Source organism: Leptosomus discolor, chromosome 3 (assembly GCF_034619465.1).
Source record: "Leptosomus discolor isolate bLepDis1 chromosome 3, bLepDis1.hap2, whole genome shotgun sequence".
In the NCBI taxonomy this organism is placed as follows: domain Eukaryota; kingdom Metazoa; phylum Chordata; class Aves; order Leptosomiformes; family Leptosomidae; genus Leptosomus; species Leptosomus discolor.
This window is the reverse complement of record NC_141393.1, coordinates 86,171,086-86,188,406: the sequence shown is the minus strand read 5'-3', so window position 1 is coordinate 86,188,406 and position 17,321 is coordinate 86,171,086. Positions and strand designations below refer to the sequence as shown.

The window sequence follows — 17,321 nt, the reverse complement described above, 5'->3', positions numbered from 1 at the left end:
AAAACTTTCTTGTGGACCCTGCTTAATATTGGCAAAGGAATATGCCTTTCCTGGTTCCCCGATTGAAATTATTGCTTGGTAAGCTAACCGCTGTGACAATTGTAATACCTCTCCTATAAAACCTTGTTGTAAAGCCGCACTCGCAAAAGGACCTTGGCCTGTTAGCATTTGTGCTTGTACCCCGTACAATGGACCCCCTTGCTGCCTTGGTCGTGCAGCCTCCTGGTCACAGAGTTGTTGCAGGCCTTGGAGAACATAAGCTGCTGAGAAGGGGACAAAAGAATGTTAGCAATCTGTTGTGAATCAAGTGGCAACATAACACCTGCTGTAAAAATAGATTGTAATAATTGCTGAGTATAACTAGATTGAAGCCCATATTGTGATACTGCTAAACATGCTTTTTCAAGGATTTTCCAATCAAATGGTTCCCATTTTCTACCTCTTGCCTGATCTGTAACGATAGGAAAGGCAGAAGGAAGAAAATTTCCTTCAATTAGGGCATCACGAATAACTCCTTTCCATCTTCGTCCTGCTTCTTGTTCATTTAATAGTGTATTTGAAAATGAAGTACTTGGCACAGGCATTTGCGACAAAGGCACTGGTAGTGATGACGGTACAGCAAAAGGATTATGAGTTGCAGCGTTTTCTGGATTCTTCTTGTTGCTGTCCGCTGCGATATTGAGTTCCGATAGTTTGTTTATGAGTTGCTGTAGGACTTCATCAAACAGTTCCTCTTTCTGCTTTTGTTTTGACATGATCCCTGGAGAAAGAGAGTCTCCCTGTAGGCGGGTCGTTGTGATGTGGGGATAAAGGCGGGATTCTACTGGTTCACGTACTTGTCCCTTTTCTTTGCCCACGCCCTCTTGTAGTTTTTCTGCGTTCTCCGCCAAGTCCCTTGTTACTGCGATCGGGTCGGCGCCATTATGGCGAACCTTCTCCTCCGAGGGTGCGGTCCCCGCGGAGGCCCCACCAGCCCCCGAACTCGTGGTCTGTGTCTGATCGGGGTGAGATTCCGTAGTCGTTTCACGACGAGGCGCGCGCCTTCCTTCTCTCTCCTCCTGCCTAGTAACTATGTGAGTCACCGCTTTTCCTCCGGCGGTGCGCTCGGCCCCCCCGCAGGGTACTGCCCATCGGGGGGGGAAAAAACGGGGGCGCAAGCGGGAAGACGTCAGACCCGGGAGACATCCGGGGTTTCGTAAATACCGACGAACTCTCGACCGCATTAAGTCGTCTCACGGCGGCAGCCGCCACCAATAGTTCCATTTTATACTTTTTCAAACAGTTAGTTACTTCCCGCCATGGCGCCCCCAGCCTTTCTGCCGTTCGGTCCTTATCAATAACCACATCCCATAACGAGTCCCCACATCTACGCCACTCGGACACATCAAACAATGTGCTTGAGTCCGAGAAATGTCCTTTTACATATCCCCAAGTATAAAGAGATATTAAAGTCTTTTTTCCAATATTTACACTCAGCTTTCCCAGAAAGCTTTTCAATAGTGATAAAGTTACTTCTTTTTCCATTATCTTACCGCAGTGTCGAGTTCCTTTTTTTTTTTTTTTCCCCCCTCCGGCTTTCCCTGACGGGCCGCCTGTTTTCTTTTTTCTCCGGCTTTCCCTGACGGGCCGCCTGTTTTCTTTTTTCTCCGGCTTTCCCTGACGGGCCGCCTGTTTTCTTTTTTCTCCGGCTTTCCCTGATGGGCCGCCTGTTTTCTTATCTCCTTTTCTCCGCCGAGCTCCAACTCTGCTGCAGAGGTGAGCTTTTTCCTTAATTTCCCCAAACGTGAGTCCTGCTCATTCTTCGGGTCCCTGTTCGGGCACCACTTGCGGAGAAGGGAGTTGGAGAATCCACAAAAGACTCAATATGAGTTATATCAGGAAACTCGTTTTATTGTGCAGATGCACTTTCTTATATAGCATAATTTTCCAAAGTCATCATGACTTGCAGTTTTTCATAAACTCCAATTGTGCTATACATACATCAGTCATCTGCTTCTACCTATCACTTTACTATTAATACTAATGCGTTCCGCCTCATACGGATGTTAGCTTCTAATTCTTCTATTCTGACCCTCAAGGTCAAAGCGTCCTTGAGGCCTACTATATTAGTTTAGACAAACTGTTCAACAGAGTTTTCCCTGTGCAGGCCCTCTAGCATTCCATGCCTGTTTTCAGTGAGCTACGCTCCCACAGAGGGGCATATACAGGTGCATACATGTTGCACTTTCTAATACCTAATAATCTCACCTTCAGTCATATTAAGGGAAAAGCTGTCAGCCAAACTAGGGAAAAAAACAAGGTTCCATCCTGCATGAACTCCAGAGTTCCAAGAAAATCCAGTGCAGCTAGAAAAAAAAAAATTCAGTTAACAAAAATTCTGTGTTTTTAAAGTATCTTGCCACCCCTGAACACTCAGTATAAAATTGCTGACATCAAAAACAACAAACCAGCATCCAATGGCACTCTCTATGTGCTGCTGGACCTTGCCCAGTCCCACAACTCTTACCTCACTCAGATGCTTCCGCTTCTCTCCATGACCAAACCCTAATACCCACACAGCCCAGCCAGCTCCTGAGCTGCCACCACTGACAGCACCAACAGAGCACGCACACCACAGCAACCCCAGAGCAGAATGAGCTCCCTGAGCAGAGACCGGGGCTCATATACCCCAGACCCTGACCACCACCCTTCCCACAATCACAGGGAACTAGATAAACGGAAACACCGAGAGAGGGAGACCTAGAAATGCCATTGTCACAAGCAACGAGGAAGAAAGAAATCAGAGCTGGTGGGGTGCCAGAAAGGAAGAGACATAGAAAGGAAAGGTAGAAGGTGACACTTTACAGGGTAATGCTAGCAGAAGAGCAAAAAGCTTTGGGGAAGCAGACAGCCTGAAAGGCAGACAGAGGCAGGGACAGGCAAGGAGGCAGGCAAAGATCTGGAAAACCAGGGCAGGGATGGGCCCGGACACACACGAGGGGACATGTGACTCCTGGTGCCAACAGCAGACCTTCACCGCCCCAAGGCTTTTCTCTCTGTCTCTGCCCCTTCCTCCTCCACAGTACCGGCTGCCTGACCTTAGGAGTAGGCAGTGGGTGACTCAACGCACTTCTCCCTCGAGGTTTCCTGGACATGCAGCAGCTCACACTTGCAGCCAACAGAGCTGCCAAGGTCCTGGTGCCATGTGCCGGTGGCGTGCTCTGTTGGGGACGGCTGGGAGGGATCCTTCCTTGCCACAGGGACTGGCTGGAGACAGCTGCCTGTGGAAAGCCCTTGGTTTGACTCCCCAGCCAGCTCCTGCAGGCAGGCATGACCAGGCAGCCCCCTTCATAGGCAAAAGCAGTGCCAGCCCCATCATTAGCCTCATTGGCCACACCTGCCCCAGCTGGAGCCCATCAGGAACAGGGGCCTGGCCAAATCCCCACAGCACATGTCCCCCTCCCTGGCACCTGCCCACAGCCACGAGCTCTGCACCCAGGGGCTTGAAAACCATCCAGAGGCACAGAGGAGGCAGGAAAAGCTTACTCACTCATGCCCTTAACGAATCCTGGCACTGAGCTGGCTACAAGGCTCGGTGCCCAAATGCAGCAGGACAGCAGGAGAGAAGAGAAGGGAAAAAGCAGGAGGAAGGTAGAGAAGAGGCGGGGGACAGGCAGCCAGTAAACGGGATGCTGCAAACAGGAGAGGGACAGGGAGCAGGACAGTAGAGTAAAGAGAAGAGTACTGGGACACTGAGCAAAAAACCCAGGGAGTGATGGAGGAATACATAAGAGAGAGGGGGAGCAGGAGAGAGAGGCCAAAGGGACCAGCAGGACCACAAGGCAAGGACAAGACGACGGACAGGGAAATATTCTAAAGCAATAGGGGAAAAGAAACAGAGGCAAGAACTAACACATAGGGTCAGGAAGACAGAGAGAGGGAGCCTTACAAAGACAATGTAAAAAGTGACACCATTTCCACCCCCTCTTGACATCCACATTTTCCCTGCCTTCGCACCCCATCTCAGCCTCCACTTTCTTCCAGCCCTGCCACCTCCCCCTGGCTTGAGGGGAAGCCCCAGTGCCCTCGGAATGGCAGCAGGGTGCCTGGCAGGCTTCCACAGCAAAGGGGCCAGGACAGAAAGCCATTGTTGGCCCTCCCCATCCCTGGGCAGCCCTTTCCCAGACAGCAGAAGGAGCGACAGGCAGGGCAGCAGAGATGGACCGGGATGTGCATGGGAGAATGTGTGACTCACCCCAGCTCCTGGCACCGGCTCAGACCTTCAGCACCCCAACACTTTTCTCTCAACTCCCCTCCACCGCTAGGCTGGCCAGCAGCTCACACACACAGCCGATGCAGGCACCAATCTCCCGGCAACGTGTGCTGGTGGTCTGCTCCATCATGGACAGCTTAGGGGGATCCTTCCTCACCACAGGGACCAGCCATTCCATGCTGGAGGCACCTCCACTCCCTCCTCAGCCAGTTCCCCTTTACCATCTCCCTCAGGCAGCCCCTTGATAGTCCACAGCAGGGCCAGCCCTGTCATTAGCCCCACTGGCCACACCTGGACCCATCGGGAACAGGAGCCACAGACAAGAACAAACATCCAGGGACAAGGAGCTCAGAAGAGGGAGATGTAGGAAGAAAATGTAAAAAGTAATGCTCTTCCACTCTCCTACCCACCCCTGCCCTTGGGAAAGCCCAATGGAAACCATGAGACTTCAGGGTGTCCCTGCTGGGTGCCCCCCATTCCCCCTGACATCTACTGGTGATGGCATTTTAGGGGTAATGTCAGGGATTTGAGGCCCAAGGAAGTGCCAGAGCAAAGTTTGGAATGCAAACAGTTCATTGGTGCTATGCATCTGGAGCAGCAGTACTTGGAGATGTTGGGGCAAGGCAGGTGCATGGAGCAGGGACAAGGGAGGGGGGGACAAAGCATGCCCATGGGGGGGGGGGGGAGGGGGCAAGGCAGATGCACAGGGCGAGGACAAGGATGTGAGCTATACACACCCATAAAGTGAGTACTAAAAGCTGTCGGGGATAACCTGACTGAAGAAGATGAAGTTGACCTTGACAGCATTCCAGTATACCCTTGAAAAGACAGAAGTTGATGAAGAATGTTGTAAACAAGTTTGAGGAAGTGATAAGAGACTGAGCAAGAAGAGACTGAACAAGTCATTACCACAGAGCAGAAACTCTACAAGAGAACAGTAGATACAGTGGGAAATACAGTAGGAGCTCCAGCTAATCAGTATGTGAATAAAGGCAAATGGACAGAGCTATTGAGCGAATCATTTTAGCAGCCTTAGTGCATGAACAGGTGGACAGATAAAAAAGGTTATAAAACGTTATGCTTTTTATGCTGCGCCATCTCGGCCATCTTGGCTTTTGCAACTTTAAATAAAGACTACCTTCTTACATATATTTTTGTCGCTGTCTGTCCCTGCTGTGACAAAAAGCAGGCAAGGCACGCCCATGGGAGGCAGGGACACAGGAAGTAGGGCCAGGCACACCCACCATTGGCAAGGCCACCAAGTTGGGGGTGGCATGGGAAAAACTCCACCTGCAGGCACGGACAGGGGGATGGGGCGGGCCATAGACAGGTGCAGTCATGATGCACATCCTCATGGCTGCTCAATAATCTGACCTTCAGTCCTAGGAAGGGAAATGGGGTCAGAAACACTCCTCACAAAAAACAAGTTGCCATCCTGCAGGAAGTTCCGAATGCCAGGAAAATCCAGTGCACCTAGAACAAAACAACAGGAAAACTATCAGTTAAAAAGCTGTGTGTTTTAAAACCCTCTTGTCACCCCCGAGCACCCCGTAGGAAACTGCTGACGTAAAAAGAAAAAAAAAAAAAAAAAAGAGCCCAAGCTGCATCCCAGGGCACTCCCAACCGTGGGTGCTGCTGGACCCTGCCTAGTCCCACAGCTTTCACCTCGCACAGAAGGAGCTCCCTGGGCAGAGCCCGGGGCTCATCTACCCCAGACCCGCCCACCGCCCTTCCCACTATCCCCCGGGAAAGGGGCGGCCACGGGGCACAAGGGGCAGAGCGTGCAGTGCGCAGCACACTCACTGTAGGCGGTACCAGGAGAGAGCGCGGTAGCGCGCACTCGGGGCTGCAGTACCGCTTTTGGGTAAGAGGGTGGCAGCAAGGAGCGCGGAAAGCGCCGCCGGGACTGCAGTACCGCTTTTCGGTCACAGGGTGGCAGCAGGGAGTGATGCAGCGCCACAAGGGCTGCAGTACCGCTTTTTGGTCACAGAGTGGCAGCAGGGAGCGCGGCAGCTCCGCAAGGGCTGCAGTACCGCTTTTCGGTCACAGGGTGGCAGCAGGGTGCGCAGAAAGCGCCTTCGGGTCTGCAGTACCACTTTTCGGTCACAGGGTGGCAACAGGGAGAGCGGCAGCCCCTTCGGATCTGCAGTACCGCTTTTCGGTCACACGGTGGCAGCAGGGAGCGCAGAAAGCGCCACCGGGGCTGCAGTACCGCTTTTCGGTCAAAGGGTGGCAGCAGGGACCATAGAAATCGCCTTCGGGGCTGCAGTACCGCTTTTCGGTCACACGGTGGCAGCAGGGAGCGCAGAAAGCGCCGCCGGGGCTGCATAACCGCTTTTCGGTCACAGGGTGGCAGCAGGGAGCGCAGAAAGCGCCGCCGGGCCTGCAGTACCGCTTTTCGGTCACAGGGTGGCAAGAGACCGCGCGGAAAGCCCCGCCGGTGCTGCAGTACCGCTTTTCACTCACAGGGTGGCAGCAGGGAGCGCCACAAATCGACGGCACCGCACACCCGCGTGTACCAGGCTCAAGCACCCAATTCTAGTGAAATGGTGGTAGTAGAGAGCGCCGCAAAGGTCCGCCAGCGCGCATGCGCCTATCCCGGCTGCGCTACTGCAGCCCCCCACGCGGAGGCAGCATAGAGCGCCGTTACACGTAGCACCCCTGTGCGGTCACAACGGGGCAGCAGCACCTGCGTCCTTCTCTAACACCGGGGGTACAGGTGGACCCGGAGAGCGGTGGGGGACGACCGACACCCAGGGCTCCCCCCGGCATAACACATAGCCGAGCACTCACCTGCCACAGCCCACGAGACAGAATCCACGCTCGATACCTGCCCCACGCTGGATCATCGATGCCGGCTGTTGCACAGCAGAGGGGCGGGGTCATCCGCCAAAGGACGGTGCCGTGGCTCTTGCTTGCACTCGGCTCTGCCACATTCCCCCTCTCGGACCACGGCCGGATGGGCCCCCCAGACCAGCAACTGCCCCTTTCCCCACTGGACAGCCGTGGCTGCTGCACCTGCGGGGCAGCCCTTGGATGGAGACAGAGCTGGCCCTGCGGGGCAAAAGCGCTGGCGACCGGGGGGCAAATCTGGGGGGCAGGTGGGGGAGCTGCTGCGCAGCACTGGACACTCACAGCAAGAGATCGGGAAACAAAGAGCCCCAACCGCAGTTCAGCACGTTAGAAGAACCACACAGAAGAAAGGAGAGTAATTCAATACAACGAGGGACAGGAGAGCTGTAGAACTGAAGAAGACCAGCCCGAAATACAGACGCATGCTCTACAAACCAGAGTGATTTGAATTCTTACACTCCATAGTAAGACAAACAGATACATTTTCCAACACACTCTTAGCAGAAAAGGAAATGCTCTTGCTCGTGTTTGACGCCCTTCCTTACAGCACTGCTGCAGGACAAGGCTGTACACCCCCATCTAAACCTATGCTTACACCTGTCTCCAAAACACACAGTTGTTATTTGACTCTGCTCCCACTCTTTGTTCTATTGTGTCACATGATTAGAAACGAAGTACTTCAGAGCGCTCTGTCAACACACGGGGAAGAAATCCAGTAACACGCAGCTGCCTCTGGCTTGGAAGAGTTAGAGAAACCCCTGACCGCTTAAGTACACCTCATAAATTACACGCTGTATTGATTCTGCAGCGAGTTTAAACTGCATTAGTCATTCTGCCAATTATACAATTTTAACTTTCTCTAGAGTTTCATGTATGATAGGAAAAGATCAGTGAAATAATAGATCCCCCACATGGTTTTACTTGTTAAAAAACAAAACAAAACAAAACAAAACAAAAAACCCAGAAATTCAAATCCCCAGGGCTGCAATAGGTGAGGCCACCGAACGGAACTGGCAGATGCGCTAAGGCTTCTGGCTGTACCAAAGCACGCAGAGGAACATTTTTTAATTGTATCTCGACCGTTGCAACCAAGAATCCAAAGATCAGCGATGCCACCCACTTTTGGAACACCTGCTGTGCTTCGGTCTTCAGAAACAAATTGACTTTTCTGTTGTTTTGTTTTTCAAAAGAGGGCAAAAAGTCTCGCTGCTCATGACTTCTACAGCCAAGCACACAGACTCTGACAGGCAGTTTGTACAATGCAATTTCTTTGAAGGAGAAAGACTTCCATTCCGGGAAAATCTCTTTTCCAACTGAATTCAAAGTTACGCACTGCAGGACAACGGTCCCCGGGTCCCTCAGCTTCACTTCCAGAAGACGGCCGGCGACCCGCGTCCATCCTCCACAGAAACCACATCAACTAACTCGATTACTCCTGTAGTTGCCACGTTCCTCTTCATCGCCTGCAGAAAAAAAAAAACCCACACACCGCTGACAGCAGTAGATGTCACACGGGTCAACACAGACCTCCTCCAAACACCCTCCCCCTCAAAAGGAACGTGGTCTTCCACTCAACTGCTCCACACCCATTCTTGTGTTGGACGCTGCAGCCCTCATCACTTGCGGCACCTAAGGCAGGAACAGACAGAGAAATACCATCACGCTTGGGAGAAATCACCAGCCCCACGCTCCTCCTCACTGCTCCTTAGCTCACCACCTCAAAAGCTCACCCAACTCCAAAGGCAGCTGCCTAACACCGGCACAACCGAACAGAAACGCTTGACCGAGCTGCCGCAGGACACTCCACTCTCGGACGCCAGCCCGGCTGACAACCGCCTCGCCTCCTCAAGCCACTGGTCGGTGCGCGACTTCACCCCTCCGAGGCTACGTGTGTGACCTGCGAAAGCCAGAACAAAAGGCACGTGCTGAGATACCGCCCGAAACCACAGCCTGCCCGCGCCCATTCCCCTCTCCTCCTCCTCCTTTACCTCGGCCACCCACCCACCCTACCTCTGCCGGCTGCCATGTTGAGGCTCGGGTACCACCTGTAAAACACAAACAATAAGGGACACTTATAAACTTCATGAACAACACGACACCTGAAAAGTAACTGCGCTGCTGCAGCCCACCAGTCCCAGCTCGCCTCGCCCCAGCCACCTGCGGTGCCAATATCCCACTTCACTCGCTGCTTCGCGCCTTCGGAATACAACAAACCTACCAAGACCTGTCAGCTGCTCACACAGCCACCGGCCGCATCTGCCCGCCGACACTGCGTGCTGACCCGCCTTCTTACGGCTGCTGTCCCGCCCCTCCTCTAACCCTTTGCCACACAGCTCGTCTCTCTGCATCTGAAAATGGCATCGAACAAGTCACCCGGATGTGAAAGCAACAACTTAACAGTTCTGGAGGTCTCCTTTCCACGTAGGAATACCCTCTAGACTCCAACAACAGCCAGCCAGCCATCACAGAAAACCAAAGCCAAAGCAACACCTGGCCCTACGCATACAACCCTTAACACCTCTGAGATTCAACCCGTGCAACTACCGCTCGAGTGGCCTCTCCCAAATACTCCCCCTCGCCCGCTACTGGGGACTACCTGCTCTGAGGCGGACTGCGCGGCCTGCAGCCGCACGGTCGAGGCCCATCGACGTTCCCGATCGACTCTGACTGTCGCGCTTCCCTCGACTAACATCGCCACGCGCCTGGCAGAGCGGCTCCAGCCCAGACCCGTGGGCAGACCAACACCACATGCAAACAAGACAGTCAACTTCACCCGGAGATGTAAAAAGACTCTCTGCAAGATGACTTATTCCCAGAGGAAAGACTCCCTTAGGGGTGAGAAGACCTAGAGGGCCGCGAGGGTGAACCTACGGCCGCCCTGGAAGTCAAATGCCACGGCCCCTGACAAAAAGATACGGCCGCAACTGCAACGGTGGACGCACGAGAAGCCGGGCCCCAAGACCCAACATCCACAGGACGCGGAGAAGTCGCCACCCCAGAAGAGGGCTCCATGAGAACAGAGCAGCATGTGAAATATGGGGACAAGGGAGGGACAGGGAGGGCCTGGGACACACAAGTTGGGCAACAGGGCACCAAGGGCCCAGAACTCACCGCATCTCTCACTCTCAGTGCTGCTGGGAGAATTTGCCAGTTCAGACACTTCCTTCTCTTTCTCTCCTCCCTTCCTCTTCTGTAGCTCTGGTCACATGGTGGTTCTCCACCTAAAAGATTACATGGCTGTCTCACAGCTCTTGTGAGACAAGGCTTCCTAGACACGAAGCCTCGCTCGCTCGTGCGTCACACGGCCGTACCGCACCGTGGGTTACACACACGGACCCTCCGGTGCACACTGGCAGGCTCGGTCTTGCCTGCAGCAGGAGGCAGCTGCCAGCCAGATGGCCTTCGATTCCTTCTTCTTTACCTTTCTCTGGCCTCTCCAGCTTCAGCCGCAGCAGCTCCTGTCCACTGCCCACAGCCAGCAAGCGCTCCACCCGTCCCTTTTTGCCCCCACGCCGCGACGAGAGCGAGGCCAGGCAGAGACAACCCAGGCAAGCCTGAGGCGGGTGCAGACAACAGCATCCCCAGGGGAGGAAGCGACACCTGTGCCCTCAGTGCAGCCTCTGGCAAAGGGAAAAGAGAACCGGCGACCGGTGCTATAATCAGGTCTGAATTTTGAATAGATAATTACCTTTCATTGATAACTAATTGCTTTTAATGAACTTCTTAATTGCTTTAATGAACAACTAATGTTTTGTATTAATTTCCTGATTCAATCAATTTACATTACGGTAAGAAATACACAAAACCTCACTCATGCTCAGAGACAGCAGCTGCAGCCCTTACGAAGATGGCCAAAGCTAAAGCTGCTGCGGATTGCGAAATTGTACAGAACACAGAATAGGGAGGCAGATGCAAGGAGTGAAATTGTACATTCTCAGCTAGTTATTTTATGCAATGAAACCGTAGAAACAAAGAAATGTTGCTGTGAAGACTCTCACATCCTCCCCATCCTAATTTGTATATCAGAGATTTTAATCAGTAAAATAACCAATGATTATATTAGTATAAGAATATTAATAAAGTCATATAATAGGGTGGACCAATCATTGTAAATGTCAAAATTAATAGCGGGCATAACGTGCACGCTTACGTTAAAATATGTTAAAGATCATAACTTTGCTGAAAAAGGATATAAAAAATGTTGAATTTTAATGTAACTCTGAAGCACGTCAGGAGGAGCTATTCCCCGTGCTTCCCAGCGCTGCAATGCAGAAGTGCCGGCTTCTCTGCAACTGTGGAGATAAGTCTGTCGTGATGGCGACCCTCCATCAGCACCGCTATCGCCACAGATCGTCCCTGCCCAAAGCCCCTCCCCTTCCGCAGGGGCTTCTGCGGGCACCTCTCTGTCCCTGCACGACAGCTAATGCCACCCACATCACGGAAGGATCGAGCCCGTTCCATGGCCGCCACGCTGCCGTCACGACAGGGCTGCAGGGGGGGTGACCTGGGGCTGCGAGACAGGCTGCAGGGGAGGTGCTGGAGCTGGGGACAGCTGCGCGGGCGAGCGGGGCCGGGGGAGGCTCAAGGGGAGCTCTGTGAGTTGGGAAGGCACCCGGCGCCTGGAGGGGCGTCCGCCTCCTTCCCCTCTTCCCTCCCACCAGCTCCCGGGAGCTCCCCGGGGCTGCCCTGAGCCGGCTCGCCCCGAGCAGACCGGCAGCCCACCGCAAGCACGGGTTTTGAGGCTTCCCGTCCCGCCGCCCCCGGCGGCCAGCGGCCAGCAGAGACCCCGCCACACCCGCCGAAGGAGCTCGCTCGACCCACCGCCGCCCTCGGCCCTCACCCGCCGCCATGCCGCTCCTGCACATCGCGCATGCGCCGGCCGCCAACGGCGCGCCGGAAGGTCCACATCCGGCGCGCGACCGCCGCGACCGCCGGGCGGCGCGTGCCCGGGGCGGCCCCAGCGCTGCAGCCCCGCGCGCCGAGCGCCCGCCGGCCCCGCGCCCCTGGGGCGGCAGCGGCGCGACCCGACCGGGAGGCAGCGGCCAGCGCCGGGCACCGCCCTGCGGGCACCGCGGCGGCGGCGGGAGGACACGCCCCCGGCGGGGCAGGGCGGGTCTGAGCTTGGGCTGGGGGCGAGGGGCAAGTCGGGGGGTGCAGGCGGCCCCCGAGGTCCGGAAGCAGAGGGGCGGCAGGAGGGCGGTGCCGAGCATGGCGGGGCGGAGGGGGCACAAGGTAGGAGGGCAGGGGGTTCGGGGGGCACGTCCAGCAAAAACCTCCCATGAGGCAACATCTCCGTGGGAATCACTTGGGGGGGCAGGGATGTGCCGGGCGGGGGGCAGGGGACAGCGGGGAGGAGACCGTCTTGGCCCCAGACTCTCCCCACCGGACAGCCCCGACTGCAGCACCCGCGGGTCCCCGCTGGAGACAGAGCCAGAAGCCTCCGGCCGCAGGGCTGGCGCCGCTGGCCGAGCACGCTGAACGGCCGGCAGGCAAACCTGGGCGGGGGCAGCTGCCGAGCAGCACCGGACACAACACGACAGCTCTAGAACAAAAACCCCAAATTATGTCTCAGCGTATCAGAAAAGTAACGCAGGACAAAGCAGAGGAATTCAGTAAGAATAAGGGATAGGATAGTAGTTGAGCTAAAGGAGGTCAGCTCAAAATACAACACATCTTTTCAAAACCAGAGCCATGCGTACGCTTAAAAAAAAAAAATCAATATTAAGACTCATCGATAGGATTTTGAACGCATTCTTGGCATAAAAGCAAACACACTTGCTGGTGCTGGAAAACGTCTCGTCCCTTTCTCACGGCACCCCTGGGGGGAGATAACAGCCCCCCCACACCAAGACCGCAGGACGACCTCGTACCGTCATTGGACTCACCGCAACAGCTACAGCCCTTGTGCCACCACCGCTGCTGCTGCACGTCTTGCTTGGTCAACGAACCTGCAAAGTGAAATGTAAAACTTTAAAGAAATATAATAATGTCAAATTTAAAACGTTCTTTAAAGAAAGAACAAATCTCAGTCGTTCACTTTATACCAAAAAGGCACATGGATGTTCACATATGTCCAACAAAAATGCTTACGCTACAAAAGTAATTGACTTGATGTTTGTGTTAACTGAACTCACCTAGCTGCAAGCAGATACCATTAAATCACCTGTCTCCAAACTACACCGTTCCCATGTGACTGGGGGGTTTCTTGTGCGTTACACAACTAGGAGGGCCGTCTGGGCAGCTGCACCACCCAGGAGAGATGCCACCGAATGGCCAGGGAAACGCGCCATCAAAAGCCAGACACAAATAAAGTACCTTGTAGCGCTGTGTCCAAACATGGGGAAAAACATTCAGCAGCCTCTCTTTTTAAACATATAGAAGAAATACCTGAAAGAGCTAAACCCTGACAACCCCTCACTAAGGCCTCACTGTGATACATAAAAGCTTCACTCCCATATTTTTGTTTGGTTTCGCTTGTGTCTTTGTTTTCCCGAGTTTTCCCTCCCCTACATGGATGGTTTTAGCTATTCGCTGAGCAAAGTTGATACATAGGTCACATCTTGCCTGACACCAAGGAGACAAAGCTCCAGACATTAAACAGACACTTCCAATACACAACTGATTGTTACAAAAGGTTGCATCAGAAAAGGGGCCCTGGCTGGTGCTCAAGAAGGAGGATTCAACTAGAGGACAGGACAGTGTGAGGGAGACTATGAACACCATGAACTCATCACCATAAGACTGCCCTTCTCAGGAAATCTAATGAATATGTATGACTTTTGTGTATATGAACTGATGTGTTTTGCTAACCCACTGGAGCACTCCTGGTGGAACATCCCCAGTGCTGCCCAGCGCTGCAATACAGAATGACTGCTTAATAACACCCTGTTGTTATTGAGTTTTCATGTTGGAATCCTTACCCAGCTGCAGCCAGCCTCCCACCTCCGTGACGAGTGTTAGAAAGCAAGGGGGTTTGGAAACTCCGGATTTTGTATGATACCGAACTGCTTGAACACCCCTCATCAATCATACCCTGCGGCCCTGAGGTGGTTACAGTTTAAACAAGGCAAGTCCATTTGTATATTTCACAACCTGAACTGGTTTTTTTCCTATCAGAAATGAAACAAAAAAATTAGTAAGATAAGAGATCCCCCATATTATTTTACTTTGGGGGAAGGGCGTGGAAATCAAATCCCCAGTGCTGCAGTACTTAAGGCTACCAAACAGGACTGGAACATTTGCCACAGAGGCAGGGAAAAACACACAAACACACACACAACAAAAAAACAACCACACAAACAAGAAAACCACAAAAAAACCCACACCCAACTCACGACTTTGATTGCTCTTAGTACAGATGTCAGCATCTCAGTCAGGTTTTCACGTACCCCTATGAGATATTTTAAAAACTTAAGGACTGAAAAAGCAGAAAGCTTTTATCTGGAACACAGTCTGTTTCTTCAGAACACCCAAACTCTGACACACAGTTTCTTTCCCCTTTCAGTACCACATGATTCTCAGAGAGCCGTTTCTCCACAAGCGCACAAAGCAGAAGGCTACACGCGCTCTCAGGAAGAGCAAACAAACAGAGGGGACTACGCTTCGCACAGGCACAACGTGCTCCAGAACAGACCTTACTTTATGTTGAGTGTTTCTGTTAAGTATTTCCTATCAAAACTAGAGAAGGACAGCTGGCACATTCTTCACATTCACTTTAAAGTTCGTACTACAAGTACCCGGGGAAAAACGCAGACACACGTGGCAGACGTACCTTGTCCTTGCAGGCCACTCGGGATCTTTTCCACCCGTCTTGTATCTTCACAGTAGAAGAAAAGGTCACCATGGTGAAAGGCTGCCAGTTGACATTCTGCTGAGAGAGGAAAAAAAAAAAACCCTTTAGCACAAAGCGGGCTAGGAATCGAAAGCTTCCTATTTCGGTGAAGGTTTGCAAAGACTACAACTGAGTGCAGGAAAAAGCATTTTGCATCATCTTTGGTACAGCTGTTGTGACAGGCCACTAGAGATTTTGGCTTTCATAGAAAACTGGGCGCTTTTTGCCTTTCTTTTTTCCTTCTGACTCATTGGCAGCTTCAGTCTCACCGGAACTCCATTCCCTAGATCCACACAGATAACTACGCACATTTTCTCAAGCCTACATAGAGCCAGGGTTTCCTCACCCTAGGCGTCCCAAGATGAATATTTTCCTTAGAGTACAGCGACCCACCTGCCCTCGTCAACAGTCTCCTTGCAGAAACTGCCCCTTCACAGCTCATCCCCATCTCAGCGGATTGTCCTGCTGGAGGATGAAGTGCAGAAGATCCGTATGCCCAAGACATTTGCCTGTGAGGGTACATGTTCAGAAATACTCCGGATCTGTAAGACAGACAGACACACATCATTGCTGTGGTTTCAACCATCAGAACTCAATTCTAAGGACTTCCACGTTTGTGAGGAAACAAACTAACTCTTAAATGTAGGGTCTCTACACTACAGTCCTTGGGGATGGGGGGAGGCAGGGAGAAAGGCATTACAGATTGGAAAAAAACAAGGGCATGATTCGGAGTTCCCAAGCATGTCGGAGTGGTGGGGACAGTAACAAAAGCAAAGACAAACAGCAGCAATGTTAAGTGAAATCTGGCTTTAATTCTGATCACGCCTTTAAGAGACTCTCCAAGTCTACACCTCAGTCCTATGAAGGACTAGTCCTTTCGTGGAAAGACAAGCTTTTTTTTTTAACGTAGAAGTCCTAGACTGAGGGCTCCACGGAACAGCATGTGGACTGAACCACAGGACAATCGGTCATCAACGCTCTAATGAAAAAAACAAATCGATTATAAACCAAGTTTAAACATCACTTTCCATCCTGTTTCTTCGGTTACGTTTCTACCGGCATCTAGGTGCCCAAAAGTTCACTGTCCTGACACCACAGGTTACTGACAAGGTACCTGGGTATCTAAAAATAAAAGGCCATCTCCATCTCACCCATAAAATCAGGGTGAACCAACAGAAGAGAAACGCTCAAGAAGGCAACAGGCAGCTCTACACTTATCACAGCAGAAAGTCTGTTCCACGACCCGAAAAAAAACCCACTCCCGGCTCCCAAGGGACCTCCCGGGGAACGAGCCGTGCTCCGTTAACGGCGCTTTGTCACGAGCTTCTCTGCCCCAGCAGCAGACAGGCCGTTTCCCGGGCTTGGGTGGGGAGGGGTGGCGAGGCCCTTCCACTCGCCCCGGTCCCTCCGTGCTCTCCCAGCCCCACACGGGCCATCGCCCAAGCAACGACCACAGCCGCCCACGCGGGATCTCCCTCGCGGGACGCGGAAGGTGACACTGGGAAGAGGCGGCGGAACAGCAACCGCTTGGTCAGGTTGCCCGGCCAGCGGCGAGAAGACCGGGCAGAGTTCTGCCCGAGGGGCCGGGCGGTGTCGGCCGGTTTCTCTCCCCTTTGCCCGGCACCGAAGAGACCCTGCCGCCCCGCCCCGGACAGCGGTGAGCACCGCCCGGCCCGCTCCGGCGCACCGGCAGGGCCGCCCGGCAGCGCCGCGCCCTGGGACCGCCGCTCCCGCCGTGCCGCGAGAGGCACCCGTCCGGCTTCCGGCCCTGCGAGGACACCACCGTCCCACACACGGCGCGGCTCCCCCCCCGCCCGGCTCCGGGCAGCCCCCGCCGCTCCTTCCCACACGGCGCGGCTCCGCCGCAGCCCCTCCGCTCTGCGCCCCCGACACGGGCCCCGCGGCCTGGCCGTCCGCCTCACGGCTTTCTCCGGAACCCGCCGGTCGATCGCCCGGTCCTCACTCACCCGCTCCCTCGGCGGAGCCCGAGCCAGAAGAGCCCCAGCCGCAGCCCCAGCCCCGCAACGCTCGGCGACCGCCGCTCCTGTCGCGACTCGCACCACCGGGCGGGGCACCAGAGAGTGCAGGAAGCAGGAAGTCACGCTCCCCGGGGAGGCGGGGAGAAAGGCGGAAGCGACGCTTCCGACGGGGCGACAGGATGAAGATGCGGCCACGCGGGCGGGGGGATGCGGCGAAGCGCGCCCCCTGTCGGGCGGGGGGAGCACGGGAGACCCACCCCGGGGCGGGCGGGAGCAGCGCGGGGCAGCGCCAAAGCACGCGCACAAGGGGCGGGGAGCGAGACGACGACGACTCGCTCGCCTCACCAGTGGCCTCGGCCCTCTCCCGGTGCGCCGCCATGCTGCTGTCGGGCACGCGCTTGCCCCG

General features: G+C 54.2%; 1 long non-coding RNA gene across 3 annotated transcripts; it reads right to left on the bottom strand.

Annotated features, from left to right (window-relative positions):
• Positions 1 to 8,134: 8,134 nt before the first annotated feature.
• On the bottom strand, positions 8,135 to 16,942 carry LOC147415907 (uncharacterized). Of its 3 annotated transcripts, XR_015183438.1 has the most exons (11): positions 16,904 to 16,942; positions 15,330 to 15,478; positions 14,877 to 14,975; positions 14,440 to 14,495; positions 12,991 to 13,053; positions 10,527 to 10,725; positions 10,217 to 10,326; positions 9,116 to 9,150; positions 8,836 to 9,002; positions 8,682 to 8,734; positions 8,135 to 8,568 (listed from the first exon to the last, which is right to left on the bottom strand). It is a non-coding gene; the product is annotated as an uncharacterized LOC147415907 (long non-coding RNA). The 3 variants fall into 3 exon arrangements; XR_015183437.1 differs by having other exon boundaries at positions 8,135 to 8,734; XR_015183439.1 differs by lacking the exons at positions 14,440 to 14,495; positions 14,877 to 14,975; positions 15,330 to 15,478; positions 16,904 to 16,942 and adding an exon at positions 14,026 to 14,252 and having other exon boundaries at positions 8,135 to 8,734.
• Positions 16,943 to 17,321: the final 379 nt, after the last annotated feature.